Genomic DNA, 14,048 nt, shown 5'->3' with positions numbered 1-14,048 from the left:
AATTTAGTCGCGAGCATTTATTCAAAGATGCTCGAATACTTTTCTGAAATTATATTTCAAACTTTGAAGAAATTTATTTAAAACTCGAACAATCCGTCGATGAATACAAGATCGTTGATAAAATTTGGATTTGTTAGATTTCAAGCTGCGCTATAACTTACGCAAAAAAATATTTGTAAATTATACTGCAATTAATGATACAAAGTATTACTAAAAAAAAGTATAATATATACAGTTTGATCGTAAAAAAAATATGAAGCACGCAAAATGGCCAAGTTTGATACAATAATAAACGCTCGAGTGTCCTTTAACTATATTTTTTGCAGTATAACATGACATAGTATATAGCATAACTGCGCTCTTATACGCGTATAGTGCTCAGCTTCGAGAAGCGTACAAGTTTTACAATGCAATTTGCACGATTATTAAGCTCTGACGTTTAATTAGACACGGCCCTAATTTGCCCTTCGTTCCAGCCTCGATTAAACTGGGTCAGCCATCAGCAATGACGCCTACATCCGGTAAAACGTTCATCTCTGGAAACCTTGCAAGAATCTTTGCCAATTTTCGCCCGAGCAATTATTCATTTTATTGCGCGCTCGTTATGAAAAATTCTCGGTAGACATCTATATATATATACATATATATATATAGCTATCCGTGATACTATAATAAAATTGTGAGAAAGCTGTTGAATTATGCATCCAGTTGGCGTTGAGCGGTCAGTGGCCCGAAAGGTGTGCGCAGTTTCGAACGTGTTACCTTAATTGTTATTGGCAGGACATTCGGATCTATTATAAAAACTCTATCGATATATATATATATATATATATATATATATATATATACATACTATATCGAGTGGTCGAGCTCCCGGTTACACGCGAACCTAATAGCCTTTCTCGCTATTCAGCCAAGCGTAATTGCAGCAAACGAGATGGTAATGCTGGTTCCGCGAACCAGGTGCTCTCTACTCCGCACTCACTCCTAACTGCTGCGCGTCCCGACTAACTCGAAGGATAAACCAACCCTTGATCCTTTAGCTATCAAAGTATCCTTCGTCCCTCTCACCCCCCCCCCCCCCCCCCCCCCCCACTTGCGTTCTTCGACAAGATGAAGCACAATTATTGCTTATCGCTAATTCCAAACCACACATGGTTAGATAATTGTTACAGCTGTAGCATATTTACCTCGTGGAAAGGATTGGTTAAAATATAAGCAGGGAGAAAATCTTGTTGGATTATTTTTAATGAATTTAATAATCAAAACCTGATGCTCGTTACAACCTCATTTTACGGAGAATGATTAAATATTGCTTTCTGTCGATTAATAACGCGAATGATGAAGCTTGATGAAAGGTATATAAAAATATATAAAAGAGAAATTTTAATGCGAATCCCTGCAAAGTTATAATTGTTACAAGAGTTCCTAGTGCTTTATCGAAATTCATTTGCATTTACGTATTATTGCAAGTGTTTCTGGAGCTATGGTGATAGTAAGAGTATATCTCGAATGATTAAAGTCTCAAATATTAATCTGCATAGTCGAATGTGTAATGCATGCATCAAGAAGCTTCTGGAAACTTGTAGTGCAGCGATTATAATTTATCATTTGCAGTACGAAAGCTTTTGTAAAATAAAAAAGCCTCGACTCTGCGATTAAACGTTCCGTATCGATTAAACGTGCTTTCAAATATTGCTAAAACAGCTGAGATCCGAAAAGCTCTCGTAACACGAATTTATTATTCTCCGCGCATTTTCTTTTAATCGAACTACTTTTAAAATCCATATTTTAAATTTGTCTCATTATTACACATACGAATAATACATATCCCGATTAGCTGCACGGATCATAGCACGTGTTTATAATTTAAATTCCGGAATCGATTAGAATCCTTGTGCGTATAGCTATAACTATGCACATTTGCCCGCGGTCGATATTGCAGTGAAGTGACGCATACGAGATTTCACGGGTAAAACAAGCCAAGGCTAAGTCCACAAAGAGCAAAATCTCGCGCTTATTAGCGTTGTTGGTTCTCGCAAATATTTGCCGTTGAGTTACGAGGATGTGGACATTCTTCGCTCGTCTTTTTCGACTTTCGGCAATGGCTCCCTCGCGGACACCGCGCGCTGCCACGAGGTATACGAGGCACCGTACGAGGCACGAGGCATGCACAATGGGACGATTGTGCGCGCCGTGTATTACCGTTAAAATACCGTTCGTGCCCTCTGTTCAAAGGTAACGCGACTTCTGATAAGCCAGCAGCTCTACATAATGACTCTTGTAGTCTTGTATACCCGTTTAATCTGCCGCTGCCCGACCTGACTCGACTCGCACGTCAGACGACGGACACCCGCGCAAATTTGTTTCGCAGGCCCCCGGAACGCCGCGCCGGATGTTTGAATTTCTAGATTATCTTCGAACGATTTATACGCCCTGTCTACGTGGCTACATTCTTGTAGTGGAACGTGTGCAAAATAAAGCAAATGCAATTTTTGCAAAAGTGATGAAATATCAACCTGTTAAAATGTAAATTAATATAAATAATTCTAACGAGTGTTAGTTTATTACGCAAGTATGTGTTTTTAATTATAATTAATTCGTTATATCTTTTAGTATAGGGAAAATACTAACAAACGATCGTGACCCAGTTTTGCCAAATGTTCCCTCAGAGTTTGGATATTACGAATTTCGCTCAAACTTTTAATATTCAAGAAACTATATTGCCAAAATCAGTTATCGCAAGAAAATAAACAACGGAATTTCGTTCGTAATCAGTTTCACTTTTGGAATAATGCAAACCAACCGAAGGAGGAACTCGTAAGATGAAATGAAGGATAATTAAGAAATGGGGAAAAGTTCTCCCAAGAATTGGAAAAAGATACATTTTCTTTCTCGTTCGCCGTGCGAAGAGCACCGCGAGTCTACTACTGGTCCAATGTGTGCGGTGAATTCATTTCCACGAGACTTATCGTACCTCCCCCCTCCTCGTATACACTCGAACGTGTACTTGCGCGCGCGCGCGTGTGTGTGTGTGTGTGTGTGTGCACCTTGCAAGCAGCGATCGATTCATGGATGCATGAGTGAGACTCGAGCAGCAGCAGGATTCTCGGCGTTATTCGCATAGGTAGCCTTCGAGGACTCGCATGAATTTACTCCGAATGACGTATGAGAACTTATTCACCACATACGAATCTATCGAGACGGAAAATTTGTTGGAATCCCAGAAGCGCGTAGGAAAGAAGCATTAAACTAATAAAGCAAAGCTAAATCGCATTTCCACTTTTTCACCGCAGCTATTCGGGACGAGGATAAGTTATTAATTGCGACGTTGCTTCAGCTGGAAGAACGGAAATGGCATTTTTTTATGCACGTCTGCGCGGCGTTGTTTAATTGTTGCTGGATTAGCACGGATGGGTTACAATGGATCCGCGAGAAATGTCGAAATCTGTCCAAGCGTTGATTTGCCTCACTACAATAAGCTGGACGTGCGATATTGCTAGCATGGTTCGTTAACCCACTCTTTGCAGTGGAATAGAGAGCCGCGCAACCATCAATGGTTATGGCGTAGCATTATTGCTCCTGGGACCTTTTGTGTCACGTCGTTCACTTTTCCAACACATTTTCCCTTTCAATTTTCAGTCTGCTCTTCTCCACTCTCCCAGTTTTTATATACTCACCGAGTTAAATCCTGCAACCAAAATGTAAGACAGTATCGATAATTGTCGATGGAGCACAGCTCCTCTTCGAGATTCCTTTCTTTTTTCGCTCCATTCGAGAAACGCGACAATAATATAACGAGGCTCGTACGTTCAACAACCGCGCCGGATGTTTCTTGTACAGGTTTCGATAGTCTTTAATATTCAGAAATTTTAATATTTCATTCCTCGATTACGAATAAAAGGTTCTCAGGGCACAAGAGAGAGAGAGAGAGAGAGAGAGAGAGAGAGTCATGGGTCGCGATAATTGCGATGGCACCGATAGTTTTGCCCTTCGTGTTTTTATTGCATAGCTTCGCTCTCGATCATTCAGCCTCTTCATTATTGGCAGAATTTTCAGTCCCGATAAAGCGCGAGGGAATATTCAATGAATGGAGATCCACGAACAGGGAATCTCTCATTTGTTTTTGGAAAAACAGATTTTTTCAATATTTCTGGTGGAAAAAGAGTGGTATAAATCTTATAGTACGTAAATAACAGTGGTTTGCGAGCGTGTCGTAAAGTGGACCGTGAGAACGCAGAGCTTTCCAGATAAATCCGAGCGCTACGTAAATAACGACGGCGACCAAACGCTAGCGCTTTGCCAAAGATAAATAAATGAGAGCTAGCTGGCCCCTAGAGCACCGCTCACGTTCATTTCCTACCCCCCCCCCCCCCACCCCCTCCCTCTGACGTTCAACGAAACCCTAGTTATGAAAATGAGTCGTACAATCGAAATAAAAAATCCACTTTGTTATCGGGTTAATGCTCGGACTCTCGAGAATTTTATTTCGATCGTCCATTGTCTAGATTTTCTCATTTTGGACTAGCCAAACATTCTGCAAGAATACCGCCCCTCGCGATCAACCCAGCCATGGGTAAATTTTACCTTACACTGCACATCGAGTGGAATAAGTAATAGAAATATTTTTCATCAATGAAGCAACGCTGAAATGGAATTGTAAAAGTATGCAGTGAAAAAAGTTGAAGTTTATTTATGATTGAAAAATATGATTTAATAAAAATGAAAAATGCTTTCAATTTGTTATAACATCAATTTCACATTTACCGTCTCTATATATTTGATCTCACATTATTATATATACGTATTATAGGTATACTGGAATCATGGAAATTTGAATTGTAAATTTTTACTGCAAATTATTTTACCCCCTGTCGTGTCAGATTTTCTATTTAACTTTGTGCGTAACGTCGGTATATGCAGGGTATGTGATAAATCTTTTCTTCGTTCATTCGAATTGGTCCTAAATTAATTTAGCTGATGTCCTGCCACACGATCCTATCCTGTAATCCGATTCTGAGTGGTTGTCCGACCACTGAAATCCGCAAAGAACCATTGGATCTGGCTTGTCGGTGTATGACGAGAAATCTCTATAAAGGATCGTATATCCCTCGGCTTATCGCGTGCCAAAAAACAACAATGTTATTAACGTTAAACAGACGCACAGAGTATCGCCCAAAAATAAACTTGCAAAATACAAATAAATTAATGAAAATGCAGATAATCAAAGATTATAATCACTGGAGTACCAAATACCGTTATTTAAAACATTTCACGTGGTTCCGTAAAGTATATAGGAGTGGTTTCCAATAATACCTGTCGAAATGAAAATATTTACAGTATATACCAGTGCCACGAGGTAAAGTTGCTTGGGGAGAAAAGAAAAGGCTATATATATATTTCATGTATATGTATAGATTGCAGTAGCTTTTTGTCCGAGCGAAATGAAACTGGCGCTTTCTGCTTGGTGAAACGACATTGACCATAAAAGTTCGCGCCTGCAGAGAAGATTGGGTCAAATGTTTGACAGGAGAAGGTCGTTCCGAGCTTGAATACAGGGAGCTTACGTGATACCTGCAGGACTGGGGAAAAAGTGTGCTTGTGTATGTATTACAAGCTATATATTTGCACGCACACTGTACCACTGAAATGTATCTAAGCTCCTCTATATATATAGTATTTGCACTTTATACCTACATATATATATATATATACACACACACTCGAACAAGTCCATAGATATTTCGTAGTTCGTCCAAAGTTGGCTGAATGAAACAAGTCTGGTTTACGAAATTGCTTTCGCTTAGCAGACGATTAACTCGCGAAAGCTCATCGTCGAATTAGCAAAGTATGCTTCATTACCGATACGATATCGAAGTCTAGCGGGGCGAACTTCGACTATTAATTTTGCTTCACAAATTGCCCATAAGATCTGCAGCGAGGCCTCGTTCCCTTCTTCTTCTTCCTCTGCTTCTTCCATTTTGTTTGCCATCGGTGCTGCAAATCACGCAATTAACACCGAAATTGGATATTGACTGCGCCAAGTTCGTTATAGGATTTAGTGCATTTTGAAGTTTACTGTGCACTTTATCAGGAGTCCGAAAGGGATGGAGCGTTGCGAGACTTTTAAAAACGAATTTTGACCAGTCGTCAATCTTGCAGACGATAGTTTCTTTCGCGAGATTTACAGGCACTTTTCTCTGGAGCAGCAGCAACGGCTGGCTGCGTGTGTGGTGGTGAGTGCACTTCTTCTCACCGTTGCGACCCTTCGTTTCCGAGACTAATGGTTTGCATTAACCCTTTGCCCCCTGCTACAAGGCCGGGCCACCGATGACCTTCGACACGGATAAGCCTGGCAAAAGAAGAAATATTCAAAGTCCACCTACTGCCTCGCTCCATAATCTTCCTCCGGGATCTTTCTTCTAATAGAAATCGCTAAATTTTAACGGAACCTGCCACCGCGAGTGGGAGAAAAACTCTGATATATTCCCTCCGTTGGATCCCCTTGAATATAAGATATCCCCGAATCGAGAAATTGCTATGCACTTTTTGAAATGAAAAATAATTTAAGTAATGTATATAGCTGTGCATGCGGTATATATACTCTTGCCGAAACTTTCGACGTTCCTCACCGATCGTTTATAAATCAATTGATCTGCGATCGTCGCTCGTTTCATTAATCCAGATATATATATATATATATATATACTGCAATTTTATCAGTAGAGCGTTTTATCGATTCATCGGAATTTATTGTTGACTGATGTTCAAATGAAACAAATCAAAAGTTATGATTCGTTATATATTCGCGACTGAGCCGTTTATTATTCCGAGCTTAGAGCTGTTTTTGATTTATATGCGATTCATGGGCTAGTCTCGCTACGCTTATCTGAGCAGCCAAAATCGGAGTGACTTTTAGGAAGCAAAATGCGCTTACGATTTGTATTATGCCACGTGAACGACTATAACACCTCGATAAAGCGTGGACCAGCGTTCCAAATAGCCGTGATCCCATACACCACGTGTATATATACAGTATGTACTATGTATACGTATACTATATTCACAAAACGTTCGCCTGGCACTTTATGCTGCTGGATATCGCATCTTTTATTCGAGAATTCTATGGGAGATTTTTTTTTATATTCACTCAAAAAAAAGTGACACGGAGTATCTCTCCACCAAAGGGACCTACCGAATATAATAAGGTTCGCGAACAATTCCATTTTATACATTTAACTGGATTAATAAAATTATGTAAGGGTGATTGAATGCGACGTTTATTCAAAAGCGAATATCGTGCAGAAATTTGCGTAATTAAAAAAGAATCTGTTGCAACGCGTATTGGTAGAGGAGCCGATATCAATAAAGTGATATATTTTTTAGATGAATCGAGAAGCATCCATTAGTCGTCGCGCCCTTATATCGTATTCTGTTTTGCATGTTTCCCATTATTCCGCACCAGATATACCGAAAGCAATTCCACGGACGTTTGGTGGATCCCTAAAAATTCCATTACCGTAAAAAAAAAAAAAAAAGGAGCAGGTAAGGCGACAGAAATATTTCTCTCGCGGTGCTAAAAGAATTTGATCCAATCGGTATATTGTATTGAGCTGTATCTTTCTCCAGATATATTATATAATATACAGGGTGTTTTTCTAACACGAACATGTCGAATCGTGTTATATTAGATTATAGCACTTATGTTCACTTACTATTGATTGTATTATAACGTTGCATAAAAATTTAAAGCGTTATTTTCAATCGCTTATCTTTTACTTCTTAATTTTAATTCTTTGTTACAAACATGAATTTTTCCAAATAATCCCATTCGCTACGTTTATCTCTAAATGAAACGTGTAATATAAACAATAAAATTAACACGAGAGTTACAGTGAAATATAACACGATATTTCGTATCGTTCGTATAACGAAATAAGACCACCCCGTATATGTGCACCAGTAAAAGCAAAATGATGCAAGATATTGAAATCCTGGGCTTGTTTCGCTGTGCATCTTTCTCTTAAAACTTTCATACATTCTCCACGTTCGAGCGTAAAATTATAATTTGTCAGTGGAATAATCGTACGGTTTTGAAAGATTTAATTAAGGATAAGAGAGTCGAGAGCGAGGTCAAAGGATCACAGGTTTACGATAATCGACGTGACAAGGTGTTCCAGTCGATTTCGAGTAAATAAATATGAAATGTAGTAAAGTGGTTGGCGGTTCGAATAGGTTCGGGTCAAGAGTGCGATTTGAAATCTCTGAATGGAGATGGCAGAGTTGACAATGGTATAGAGAAAAGGTAGAGAGATACTGCAGGCTGTGGCTGGCTGGCTGGTTGGCTTCTCGGGTGCGATAATGAGTCACGCTGCTGCCGAGAATTTCGAGCTTGCCACGTTCCTCTCCGTAGTGCCTGTGGGAACAGGACGGACAAAGAAGTTTCAGCTAAGGACTTTCTGTGCGAAAAGAGTCAGCCAAGAGATAGCAGAGCTGCTAACTGAACGAATCCACAGTTTCGAAACTCCGTTCGTCCTGTGCCGTTGAAAAAAAAACAACAAATGGTAGCGAAAATATATTGCAACTGCATTGCGTCCGTGCGAAAAGAAAAGAGACTCGACAGATTGCTTGATAAATTCACCGGCTGATAAACGATAGCGCAAAAGTTATGTAATTCGAGAGATTTATCAATTCTGTTAACGCGTGCATAATTCTCTTATCATTTGATTATTCCAATATTACATATTTATCATTCGCAGTGGTGGATTGTAAAAGCGTTGTTCGAAATAAAGTGTGAGAAATCAATAAATAGCGTTCTCGGATCCAGCATTATATACACTGTGTGTTCTCTAATTCACTCTGTATCATGAGAATAAAAATAAGTCATTTATCTTTGTAAAAGTGAGACATACGAATTATTTGCATAAAATTTGTCAAAATTACTTTTAACCCGGATGCAAAAAAATCCCATGTCAAAAACTGCTTACTTTTGTATATATATATATACATGGAATTTAACATCGAGTCTCTATAGGTGGAGTTAATAACTGAATCACCCTGTAGAGCGATAATAAGGTTGAAGAAAAAGGGGTTTTCAGTTCCTTCTGGGACGGTGGTTATTTACTAGAGTTTGGCGTTGGCAACGGTGATGGCGATGGCGATGGCGATGGCGACGATGGGGTGTACTGATGCGGATAATTTGTTGGCAGAACGCGGAGCGAAATGACCTCGGGCGCCCGGAACGGTCCACCGCGCGCGATCGCGATTTAATTATACCAAGCCGCCACTGCCGCGCCGCGCCGTGTCGCTCGCGGTGAGAACTTTTTCGACTTCAGCAGTTCAGCGGAGCCTCTGGCGCAGATTCGGATCTACCCGGAACATCCTCCTTCGGGCGGATGACCCGCGGCTCTCTCGTGCGCAGCCCAGCGTATATATATATATATATATATATATGCGCTCGATGTAAGAAGAAAAAAAACAAATGCCTGGCTAAACCAACCCGATCTTCCCACTGAATAATCCACCACTCGTTTAATACCCCATCAAATTTTCTAATTAAACGCATAACTTCTGCATCGACATTCCAATATTCCATTTGGCTTTGCAAATTACCCCAATTTCTGTCATGTTAAATTATTCATGAGTATATATATATATTAAAGTTGTTTGATTTTTTACGAATGTTAATTATTCGACAGTTGTAAAGCATGCGTTTAATTAATCCAAGATGCGCTTTCGGATGCCCTGCAAAGATCGACCAATAGAATTCGCAGATTGGCATAAAGTTTGCAAAGGGGATAATCGGATAATCACTTTTGAAATCTCACGTCAGTCGAGCTGGTAACTGCGGGCTTCGATCGCGGTCAGTGGTCCAAATGCGGAGGTAATTGGCTACTAACGAGCGTGCAAAATGAATAAAGATATAGTCGAATAAGAAACGGAGCTCCCCGAAGATCTATTTTATATTATGTATGCCGAAGAGAGAGGGTGAGTACATCGACGTTTACATACTCGAAGGGTTATTCGTTCCTCCTGGGAGCGAAAGGGCGCTATAGTGCAAGGAACGGGAAGAAAAGTATGTCCCGCGTCGTTCCCTGTCATTCGAACTATACATATATCCTACCACTTTTGCCACAGAACCACCTCGTTAAAAGCGCTGTGTGCGCTCGTTATCCACGCGAGAGTTTAAAAGGTGATTTCCAGCGAGAAATCATTTTTTCCAGATACAGTCGCTACTAGCCTCTCCTCTCTCAAACTTCATTCAGTCCCTTTCCTATTTCAAGGTAAATTCAATTTCACGTCTGCCGCAGCAAAGTTAAGTGGTATATATGTATATATAAGGAAGGCGAATAAAACCATTAACCAACAGTCCACTTCTTACCAAAGCATGTCGAGCCAATTAATAAATTCACTTTGAATGGAATTTTCAAGCCATCCTTCTCTCACCAGACGACTCTCCATTGTTTTATTTGCCCAGATAATTGTCCCTTAAATGAACTTCATTCGATATTCAGCAGAAATTTTTCAATATGCACTCTCTATTTCATTAATTAACTGCACAAAGGAAAAATTTCAAACTTTTTAGAACAGTATTACGTTAATTGGCTAATTCAACTGTACAGGTACTTGGGAGAAAATTATATGATAGTCGTAGAAAAATCTGTAAAGCAGAATTTTACAAAAATTATTTAATCGCGTTGGGAATCGAGGGCATTGTGATTACGGTGGTCGAAGAAGTAATGAGAATTTTTTAAATTGTCACACGTGTCCTTTAGATAGGGTGGAAGCGTTACTTGATCTTGATCAAAGGTATCGTGACCGAGCGGGTTTCCCTTACGAGGTGTGCCGTAAGCTTTTATGGAACTGCGCGCACTCGCCTCTCCGTTTCCTCTTCTCCCGACCAACTTTAACCATGATCGAACAAACGTTATCAACTCTCGTTTGCATTTATCGCTTTTGAGGATTCATCGGGACAGAGTGACACGCCAGCTCTTTGATTTCAATGTTGCGAAACCTTGAATCTTGCCAATTTATTCCTTCTATGCATATCACTGCACTTCAGCTTTTATATCGAAAATTCATTGTATTTTTTCGAACCTTTTTTAAATACCAATAGCCACAAATAAAAGTAACATTGCATAAGGTGGGTCGATTCGTTTCACTCGAGTCAGCTTCAGCTCGAGCTACACACAATTCTATATATATATATATATATATATATATATATAATGCATCTTGGCGCAAGACGACAATGTAAAGTATCGCCTTTGAACGAAGTAACTGCGATATTGAAATTTAACCGGTATCTTATTTCTATGGCACTTTGACGGATGAAGATTATTCGAGGTCCTGCATCGTCAAGGGAGGAGATCTTGATTGTCCGTTGAACGCAAGAAAAGAAGAAGCAGCAGCAGCAGATTTCAAATAGTAATAAGCATATTTCGCATCGCATGGTGGCAGGGCAGAGAAAAGGGTAAAGGTTCTCTTATCGTCATTCTTCTGTAACACATCATCCAAAATGCGTTACGAGGGCTTTAAGCGTGGACGATTTATTTCTTCCGAGCTGCTGCAAATAAGATACGCACCGGGAGGACAAGGCGTCTTCTTCCGAACCCTTCGCAAGTATGACACGTCGTTATATGCAACGTCGCCTCCCCCTTCATACCCAACCGCTTCGAACATCCACACTGCCAACACATTTTACCAACACGCCCAAACTTAATGGAGAGTGAAAAAATTCTGATTTACGACCCAGACTGGCTGTTTCTGAAAATTGTATAATCTATGGCATTGCTTAATCTGCCTCCAGCTCACTTAGCTTCTATTTACTGCACTATATGGTATATCGTACGTGGTGTACCTTGAAACCTTCCCGAGCTCCATCATTTTGTTCGCATTGGAAAAATATATACTCGTAAGTCACCAAGTGCACCATTTCATTTCCAGATATTCTCGTCAGCTGCTTTGTGACGAGATGCCACATCGGGATGTACTGTTGTGGTCACGCTTGTCCATTAAGCCACTTGACGATCAAGATCAAAGATCCACTCGCGTGACTCTTTCAACGAAACTTTTTATCTCCTCGCCCTTCAATGGAGTCTTGAAAAATGTTAAATGCTGCTAAAATGAAGAGATGCGGAGATAAAATTCTTATCTACGACGGTAGAAAATAAAATAGAGCCGAGTGATCCGGATTGCGGAAGATCTCCATAAAAAGAATTGCGGGGCTATTGGTTTGATCAGTTGTGCAGCCTGGAATAGCGAGGGTTTTTGCATTTGCTGCGGAGTTTCGGTGGTCGGAAGAGTCGCAAACACAAGCGAAACTGCGAGCATCGTGGTTCGGAAAGGTCGGGTGCGTGCTCTTTTCGCTAACGAGTTCATTGCTACTGCCGAATCAGCTTAACATGTCAGCGAAATGCAACTTGCACATCGAGATTCCCGTATTCTGTATGCAGCGTGCACTTGACGTACGGATAATAACCAATTTCCAGTCCTGCTGCGGTCTTCCACAATTATGTTCAATAATATTATAATATTGGTATAATATTGAGCGCATGCTCGGATATAGCAGTTATTTTAATAATCTAACGGGACCAGAGTGGAGACCTTGATAAAAGCGCGAGTGTTTCAACATTTGCCCGATATATAGCATCAATGATTCATGTATACGATCGAGCGTCCACCGATTAATGCACTCGATCACTTTTTTCAAACAATCTATATAATGATCATAATTATATAGAATCACGAGTGGTATATACCCCGAATCTCCTTTATTTACGATAGTCATCGGTATGTGTACAGGGGTGAAACGTGTGAATACAGGATTGCTAAATATATATATATATATATATATATATATATGACGAAAATCACACCTCCCGTTATAATTTCGAATACATGTGTATGCGCGGGTTAACAAATTCATCATTCGAGCTTTGCTCGTGAACAAAGATAAGCGTGGCTTGCTTACTGCTCGCTATACAGTTGATATAAGCGACATATGGTTTCTCCAACGTAAACTGTAGAATGTAATGAAATCTATCCCATGAATAATTTCGATTGGCTGCACGTTGCAATCAGTAGAGGGCAGCTGTAACAATGTGGCTATCGCAGCCGAAATAAGCGAATTCTTTGAGTCACCAGCTAGCTGTTATACGTATATATATTCGTGTTGATGCCTTTGGCGCAACGATTAATAGGCCTGTGTGCAATCTAATGGGTCAAGACCCTAACAAACGTGTAACGTGGTACCTATACACTACACGCGTGTTATTGTTCCACATACGACTCCAATCATTTCAATGACAATGCTGTAAATTTTACGTCACTCGATCTGTGCTCTACCTGCAAAGCTTGATTGAATTCTTGATTCGGTCCAATGAATAATGCAACGCACCATCGTTCGCTATTCATTTCTGAAAAATTAAGAAGACTGAATATTACGACGAGGGCTCATTATTTTTCGATCGGAATTTTAATGGATCTCTTATTCTTAAAAATAAACGGAATAATAATAATAATAATAATAAGAGCGTTTAACGTAATTGAGAAAAATAGGTAAGTGAAATGTACTCGAATGTTCCTCCTCGTTAATGAGTTCATTAAAAGGATGAATATATAGCGATGAGGAAGAAAAGGAGAAAATGCCCGTGCGAACGGGACACGTGTTGCTTTGTTGCTGATAAGCAAGGTACCAATCAAATAGTAATGAGCGCGAGCCTGATGAAAAACCTAACGACAACAAGCGTATAACCCTGCAAAACCACGTTGCGACACACTTCGGCGTTAATTACGGGATCGCATCTCGCATCTTAATACAGCAGCTGCTAATTAACGTAGATAATAACGCGATAATTTTCGCGTTAAAGCCACTGCAAAAGCAGGAATTATAACTCCAATTTAAACTTGCTGGATTTTGGCTGAATTTATTTCTATCAAAAGTTTCATTGAAAAGCCATATATGCAGTGTCGCGCACGTATATAATACTGCGTCGAAGCAGTATAGTTCGATAGAGAGAGAGAGAGAGAGAGAGAGAGAGAGAGAA

The 14,048-nt window shown here is 39.9% G+C and overlaps 1 protein-coding gene across 1 annotated transcript in view; it reads right to left on the bottom strand.

The window, feature by feature from the left end:
- The window catches only part of LOC136778250 (fibrillin-1-like), a 75,698-nt gene that overhangs the window by 48,016 nt on the left and 13,634 nt on the right, over window positions 1-14,048 (bottom strand). The gene's annotated exons all lie outside the window — the stretch shown is intronic.

Source organism: Prorops nasuta, unplaced genomic scaffold, assembly GCF_024137725.1.
Source record: "Prorops nasuta isolate Cenicafe-Biocafe unplaced genomic scaffold, Cenicafe_Pnas_1.2 PNAS00014, whole genome shotgun sequence".
Classification (NCBI taxonomy): domain Eukaryota; kingdom Metazoa; phylum Arthropoda; class Insecta; order Hymenoptera; family Bethylidae; genus Prorops; species Prorops nasuta.
The sequence above is the reverse complement of the archived record's forward strand: the minus strand, read 5'-3'. Positions and strand labels throughout refer to the sequence as shown.